The following is an 8,428-nucleotide window of genomic DNA, read 5'->3' as shown; positions in this document are numbered from 1 at the left end:
CCATTTTGCCGGACAGTTGTCAACGGCGATGACCAAAAATTATCGGTACTGGCTGGAAACCGAATGGAAAAAAAGTTACCCCGGTGTAATTGAAGGGAAACCCTTGCGGTGGATATGTTTTGTTTTTTTTTCTGAAAAGTTAACTTTTCTAAAGTGGTGAATTCACCACAGGACTCCAATTAAGCCGCGATGCTGCTTGCTTCGCGGAAAAAAGAAGACTGAAGGGAGACCCCTGTGGCAGGGAATATCATGGCATGCTGGGCATGCTCAGTAGGCACTCTGGTGCCAGTCAAAAGTTTCATGGAAACTTTTAAAGAAGTTTTTCCGTACATAGGGCTCCATTACCGATGTCACCCATATGTGAGGACTAGCATCCTGCTTGTCCTGGGATAACAGCACACAATGTAATCATAATAACCCACCACCCCAGGCCAATACCTATATATATATATATATTTATTGCCACACGTTCTGCCGGGACCACGCCCACCCCACGCCGCGCTCCAAGCAAGGCGACTTCCGTTCACCGGCCCCCCGCCGCGTAGTAAGCAGGGGGGCCCTGCCTCCGGGCGTGGTCCCCCTTTTCTTCCGGCAATCTGCTTGTCAGCCCGCGGCTGATCCCTTTACCCTAAGTCCTATTGGCCCGGGTACCCGCCACCGGTGCCGAGCAGTGTCTACACTTGCTCGGGGCCCCCCCAAATCCAATGCCTTCTCTCTGTTCTGTATATATTTTACTCATCTCTTGTATATCGCTTCATGCATCTGACAAAGGGGACTGTATCATCAAAAGCTCATCCTTCAATGAATTGGATAGTCTATAAGGTGCTACTTGACTCCTGTCATTTTTACCTAATTGGTTAGAATCATAAGAGACAAAAGAGCTGTGAAGCTTGACAAGGTGGATGAGTTCTTCTTTTGTAATAAGCCAAGGTCCTCTTACATTCTAAGGTATGGAGGGCTTTTTCACCTTCATGTGTACGTGGTCTCGGAAGAATGTAGGGAGTGTGTTGGCTTGAGTAACATGAAAGTTGCTACATCTTTTGGTAGGAAGAGGCCGATGCAATAAAGTCGCGTAGAAAGTGGGCACTGAACAGTCAGCACCTACTCTCTTAATGCGTGCCATGCAATATTTAAATTAGGGGGTCGCGTTAGCAAGGAGGCGATAAACTCGGCTTCGGTTTTCCTTACTGCTGTATGCAGGTCTGTTTTCAGACGTGCTGTATGCACGTCTGAAAACAGACGCCAATAAACCAGCTGGGTTTATTGGCGTCTGTTTTCGTGACTGTCCACCAGTAAGGAAAACCGACGCCGATAAACTCGGCGTCTGTTTTCATGATGGATCAGAATGTCAATTTATTTAATGAAAAATAAAAGAAACAAAAGTAAAAAAAAAAATTGACATTCTGACCCATCACGAAAACCGACGCCGAGTTTGTCACCTCCTTGCTAACACGACCCCTAATTTAAATATTGCATGGCGCCATGCACGCGTTAAGAGAGCGGGCGCTGACTGTTCAGTGCCCACTTTCTACGTGACTTTATTGCATCGGCCCCTTCCTACCAAAAGATGTAGCTAACTCGATGAAAAATAAAAGAAACAAAAGAAAAAAAAAATTGACATTCTGACCCATCACGAAAACCGACACCGAGTTTATCGGCTTCAGTTTTCCTTACCAGCGGACAGCCACAAAAACAGACGCCGATAAACCCTTATCACAACGATATTAAGTAGGAAGCAGTACAGAAAAGCAGTTTTTTCTGCTTTTCTGTACTTTTTTTTTGATGCGCACAGCTATTAGATTCACTCCGCGTTGGACGCCCGTTGAATATGTGCCAATCCCCTTATTGCATTAGGGGATTGATTAGCGCCTATTCTACCCGCGTCCGACTGCAGGTCAACAGTGTGCTCGGCTGAGCGCACCGTATTGCATCGGCCTCGAAGTTTGGGTGGGTGCAGAGCAGAACTTTATTGTATAAGAATTGCATGTAGGGTGAGTAATGAATTAGAACTTAAAAGTTCACTGACTCTTCTGGCTGATGTTACTGCTATGAAGTATAGTACTTTACATGTCAGGATCTTGAAAGAAGCTGACTCTAATGGTTTAACAGCAGTTTCATGAGCTGAGATAGAACCATGTTTAGATCCCATGGAACAGGTTTTGTGACTGGAGGTTTAATATGTAATAAATCTTTCATGAAGATGGATGCTAACGCATGAGTGCAGGTAGGTTTACTCTTGATTTGAGTATAGCAAGTGGCTAAAGTGCTGAGATATACACTCACTGGTGAAGTGCTATGTCCTAAACCAGACAGAGAAAGCAAGTAGGTTCAGCAAGTCTTTCGATTTGCATGAGAATGGATCCAAAGAATTTTGTTGACACATTATGGAGAATATTTTCCATTTAAAACCATAGGTTCTTCTAGTTGATGTTTCTCTTGCAGATACTATGATGTCCTTAACTTCCTTTGGTAAGGAAAATTTGGTGGTTACTGTGCGCTCCTCATCCAAGCCATCAGATTAAGGGGATGGTAAATTTGGATGAAGTAGGTGTATTTCTGCTTGGGTTAATAAGGACAGAACTAACTTGAGATGGATTAGAGAACTTCTGGATAATTGCACTAGATATGCAAACCAAACTTGTCTGGGCCACACTAGAGATATGAGGATCAGGCGGGGCCTATCTTTGAGCACTTTTTGCACCATTCTGGATATTAGTGGGATTGGTGAAAAAGCATATATGAGGTCTGCAATCAAGCAGAACAGTGTCCTGAGTTTGCTGAGAAGAATGGGGCAAAACTTTTCTCATTTTCAGTTTTGTTCTGATGCAAATAGGTCTACTGCTGGGAGAACGCTTAGATTGAATAGCTTTTTGGCTGTTGATGCCAAAGAAACCATTTGTGTGGTAGACAAACTCTGCTGAGATGATCTGCTAACATGGAGATTCCTGGAAGGTAGGTTGCTTGCAGCATGGCATGATACTTGGTTGCCCATTCCCAATTATTGCTTCTAGGCAAAGAATCCATGACCCTGTACCTTCTTGTTTGTTTACATATAACATTGCAACCTGTTGTTGGTCTGAATGAGGATGGTCTTTCCCTTGAGCATTTGAATAAAGGTTGTTAGATTGTATCTGATCATACTCAATTCTAAGAGATTGATTTTAAACTGTCTTTCTTGGAATGACCAAGTCCCTTGAATTTGAAAAGGGCCAGTGTGGGCTCCCCATCCTTTTGTTGAGGCATCTATCGCTAATGTTAGTTGGTGAGGAGAGAATCGTAGTGGAGCTCCCTTTTGAAGGGTGAGAGGGTCAACATAGACACATAGAAATGGTCCATCAAGCTTGCCGACCAAGCTTATGGTAGTATCTGCCATGCTATGTAGGTTACCCTCATGCTATCAGTTTCCCAAACTGTAAAAGTCAGGGCCCTCGTTGGTTGTTGTCTGAATCTAATTCTCCTTTACCACTTGCCGTTAAAGCAAACAGCAATGTTGGAGTTGCATCAAAAGTATCCAGCTTATTGGTTAAGGGTAGTAACGGTCACATCAGCAAGTTATATCCATGCTTATTTATTCCCCAGACCGCAAAAGCTCTGGGCCCTCATTGGTTGCTGTCTGAATTCAATTCCCCTTTTCCCCCTGCTGTTGAAGCAGAGAGCAATGTTGGAGTTGCATCAACAGTATTAAGGCTTATTGGTTAAGGGTAGTAACCGTCGCACAAGCAAGTTACCCCATGACCTCTTTCTTTATTTCTATCCTCTAGCCTTTAGGGATTCACAGTGTTTATCCCATGCCCCTTTGAATTCTTTTACTGTTTTTGTCTTCACCACCTCCTCCGGAAGGGTATTCCAGGCATCCACCACCCTGTCTATGAAGAAATATTTCCTGATGTTGGTTCTCAGTCCTCCCTGGAGTTTCATTTCGTGACCCCTAGTTCTACTGATTTCTTTCCAATGGAAAAGGTCAAATGATTGTGCATCATTAAAACCTTTCAGGTATCATATCTCTCCTGCATCTCCTCTCTTCCAGATTATTCATATTCTTCAGCCTCTCCTCATAAATCTTCGGATGCTGACCTCACACCATTTTGTTTGCTCTTCTTTGGACCGCCTCCATCTTGTCTCTATTCTTTTTGAGATATGGGCTCCAGTACTGAATGCAGTATTCAAGGTGAAGCTTCACCAAGGACCTGTTCAAGGGCATCAACACCTTCTTTTTCTTACTGGTTACTCCTCTCTCTATGCAGCCCAGCATTCTTCTAGCTTTAGTTATCGCCTTGTCACATTGCTTCGCCACCTTCAGATCACAAGACACTGTCATCCCAAGGCCCCTCTCCCAGTCCATATACATTAGTCTTTCACCACCCAACACATACCGCTGTTATGGATTACTGCACCCCAGATGCATGACTCTGCACTTCTTGCATTGAATCCCTGCTGCCAAATCCATGACCAGTCCTCAAGCTTTCTTAAATCATTTTTCATTTTCTCTATTCCTTCAGGTAAATCTTAGTATCATGTGCAGATAGACAAACGTTGCCTTCTATCCCTTCCACAATGTCACTCACAAAGATATTGAACAGAATCGGTCCCAAAACCAATCCCTGTGGCACTCCACTTAACACCATTCTTTCTTCAGAGTAGATTCCATTTACCATTACATCATTTTTTCTGTCATTCAACCAATTTGAATCCATGCCACTACCTTGGCATCCACTCCCAAGCTTCTCCTATGTGGCACCGTATCAAAAGCTTTACTAAAATCTAAGTAAATCACATAGAGTGCTCTTTCCTGATCCAATTTTCTAGTCACCCAATCAAAAAAAAATCAGCCACCAATGCAGATTTTGTTTAATTTCTATCGAAATCTGTACTTTTGTAGACAAAGTCTGAATGAGCTGTCCCACTGGGAATGAAGACCTCACTACTGTAGATGCTATTATATGAAGGTGAGGTAGAGGAACTACATGGATCGTGGCTGCCATGTGGCCCAGGACAACCATTACATTTCTGGCTGTTGACTGATATGTGTGCAGCAGTCTGTATGTGGAATTTCAATCCTTAATTTGAATTCCTAGGCCCCTTTATTCCAGCTCCCTTGTTTGGGGTAAAAAAAAACTACAACCATACCCAAGATAGCTTTGGTAAGAATTTCTTTTTTATTCCAATGTACGAATGGAGACAGCATAACTATATGCTAATTTGAAGAAATTTGAAGAAATCAGGAAATACAAATCAATATATAGTTTCAATTGTTTAATATTAACAGCTCATTACTTAGTATACAGTTATTAATTGGATCTCTGCACTTTTGGGTGGTCTTACTCACAATATGATATCAGTTTCTGACTAATAACAGCTCCATTAGTCATCTCTGTTTCTAGCAGTTTCTGTCCTTTATGAATAATAATTTTACCTACTTAACTATTTGTAGCAAATACAATTTTTCTGAAAGAGAAACAATATACAGTCTGAACTGGCTGTGACTACCTAAAACTTAACTCCAGTTTCTTCTTGTCTAATGGTCACTACTGGTTAGAGCAAAAACAAAGCAGTATAATATATTCTAGATAATTCTATAAAACTAGTGCAGAAGTTAGTTAGCTAGACCGTTAAAAAACACAACATGGGCCGAGCTAGGCCCTCTAACATTCAACAAGTAAACTAGCTGCTCAACCTAAGGGAAGGAATGCTTTGTCCTATAGAGAATCTATCCATGCTCCAATGAAATGGATTAGAACATAAGAACATGCCATACTGGGTCAGACCAAGGGTCCATCAAGCCCAGCATCCTGTTGCCAACAGTGGCCAATCCAGGCCAAAAGAACCTGGCAAGTACCCAAAAACTAAGTCTATTCCATGTTACCATTGCTAGTAATAGCAACAACCAGACACTCCTGTAAGAGTGTCTGGTTGTTGGAAGTGGAAGTAAGAGTTGATTTCTCAAAATGTATTAGGAATCCCAGGAACTGTAGAAGTTGTAATGATGTTTGTAACAAAGCTAGCACAGCTTCTTGGGAATTCGCTGTCACCAGCCAGTTGTCCAGGTATGGGAAGACTTGAATGCTTTGTGATCGCAGATGTGCTGCTACTACAGCTAGGCACTTCATGAAGACCCTCAGCACTGATGTCAGGCCGAAGGGGAGCACTTTGTACCAATAGTGGGAAGAATCCCTATAAAATGCAGGTAATGCTAGTGGGAGGGAGGAAAATGAGCATATGCATCCTTTAAATCAGAAAGTAAATCCACTTTCCCTTCTGGTTGAAGGGGAGGATTGTGTGGAGGGATTAATTTTGAATTTCTCCTGGCGTATGTGCTTATTCAGGCTTCTTAAATCCAGGATGGGTCTCAGTCCCCATATTTCTTGGGGATGAGAAAGTAGTGGGAGTAAAACCCTTGGCCAAACAGATGACAAGGAATTGGTTCCATTGCCCACTGATCGAGGAGTGACTGTACCTCCAGGCAGAATTGCGTTGAATGAGTCAGAACTGGATTGAAGTCTGAATATTGGAAGCAGGAAGAAATGTAAGTGGCATCTAGATTTCATGACTTTGAGAATCCAGCGATCCTTTGTGATCTTGTGCCATCCTCCAGGTAGTGCTGGATTATTTCTCCTACAGGAGTGTCTGGTTGTTGGGTTTGGAAGATGATAAAAAATTTGTTCAGGTTCGGGCTGGACTTGTTGTATAGCTTTTGGCTGATAGCTTTCATGTTGTCTAGAATGAAATGGAAGTTGCTGATGCTGCGGAAATAGAAGCAGCATCCTGTAATGCTGGAACTGCCGGAAGGGGCAACTCTGAAAATATTGTCTTTTATAAGTGAAGTAAGGATGCTTTACAGAAAATTGTTATGCTGGTTCTGCAGAGAGGGACTGGACCACTACATTTTCTTCCTTACTTTCTGCCACTGTTTCCCTGAATTTTTCTCCAAAGAGGTCACCAAGGCAGGGCACATCTGTCAACTTTTCCTGGACATTGTCTCATAGGCTACTGGCTCTGAACCAGGATATGTGTCGCACTCCGGAGGCTGAGGAAGAATGTGCAATAGGGTTGAATGCCTCATAGTTGGAACAAATCAGGTGGTGAATACATTCTTTAGCCTCTAAAAGTATGAAGGCTTCAGTTTTTTAATACAATCATGAAAGTATTGGACCGTGTAGAATTGGTGGTTTGAAATCCTTGAAGTTAGCATGGAACTTTGAAATATAATTTTTCCAAAATTGTCTAGGAGCTGGGGATCCTTTCCTAGTGGAGTATTGAGTATATCCTAGTTTTTTTGCTTTTTTTTTAGAAACGATTCTACCACAACAGATTGATGGGGTAGTTGCATAATTCCAAACTATGGAGATTTTTGTATCCTGTATTTAAAATCTAGTTTCTTTGAGACTGGGATGCAGGTAACAGGATTTTCCCACATTCTCATTTGTAATTCTTGCAGAATTTGATGGATTGGAAGAGCTGCTGGCTCCGCTGGCATTTCAAGAATTTGGAGGAGACCTGTATCGTGTTTGTGCGAGGGTATTTATCCTTATGCATATTTAATGCAAGCGCTTTTTGTAATTTGTGCAAACATTTTGAGTAGGTAAGATCTTCTGAAGGAGATAAGTGCTCTAGAAGTTTTGGAGTGTGGGGGGGAGGGGTGTCAGATGGTACCACTGTCAAACCCTCTTCAGATTCCAGAGGTGAGGAAACACTAATCCAAGATTCCCGTGTCTGAGATGAGAACTTTGGTTGCCTCAGAGAGGCCTGGTGTACCTCCACTGAATAGCTAGAGTCCACTGCAAGAAAAGGGTGTGGGCTAGAACTTCCTTGTGGTGGCTCTAATGGCATAACAGTGTGAACTGGAGACAGAAGAACTTCCTCTTGTGAGAGAAAAGTTGAAAACCTGGAAAGGAGGGGGTTGGATGGTAATTTCTTTTTCCTTAGCCACCAAAGAGGTTAAAAATCCTTCATTAAATCCATTATTTGGTTAAGTGGTTGATGTGCCCTCTGACTTGGCATGGGTGGTGGAACAGCCTCTTCTGATACTAGGATTTGAATGTCTTCTGGACTCTGTAAAATTTAAGATAGAGTTGGTTATTAATTAAAGGCGTTAGAGAGTAGATGGTTTCTGGTGTTTCCAGTCTCAGTCCTTGGCCTAGTAATTTCCTTGGCAAAGCCATTCTGGTGACTGGTGGAGGGAGAAGTACCATATCTCCTTCTGATCCTGAAAAATGACTTGTGTACAATTGCATAGGGAGAGTTGCAGCCCAATGCATCGTTGCTTTTGTCTGCAAAGGCATCGAGCAATGATGTGGAGATGACTTTTGCGTTGATGATATTGAAAGAGTCTTATGCGCCGGTGGAGCTTTATTCATGATAACACAAGAAATAAAAGCATTAAAATAATATGAAAAAAAACCTAAAAATATCAACCATCCCTAAAATGAAA

This window comes from Rhinatrema bivittatum, chromosome 11, assembly GCF_901001135.1.
Source record: "Rhinatrema bivittatum chromosome 11, aRhiBiv1.1, whole genome shotgun sequence".
Classification (NCBI taxonomy): domain Eukaryota; kingdom Metazoa; phylum Chordata; class Amphibia; order Gymnophiona; family Rhinatrematidae; genus Rhinatrema; species Rhinatrema bivittatum.
The sequence above is the reverse complement of the archived record's forward strand: the minus strand, read 5'-3'. Positions refer to the sequence as shown.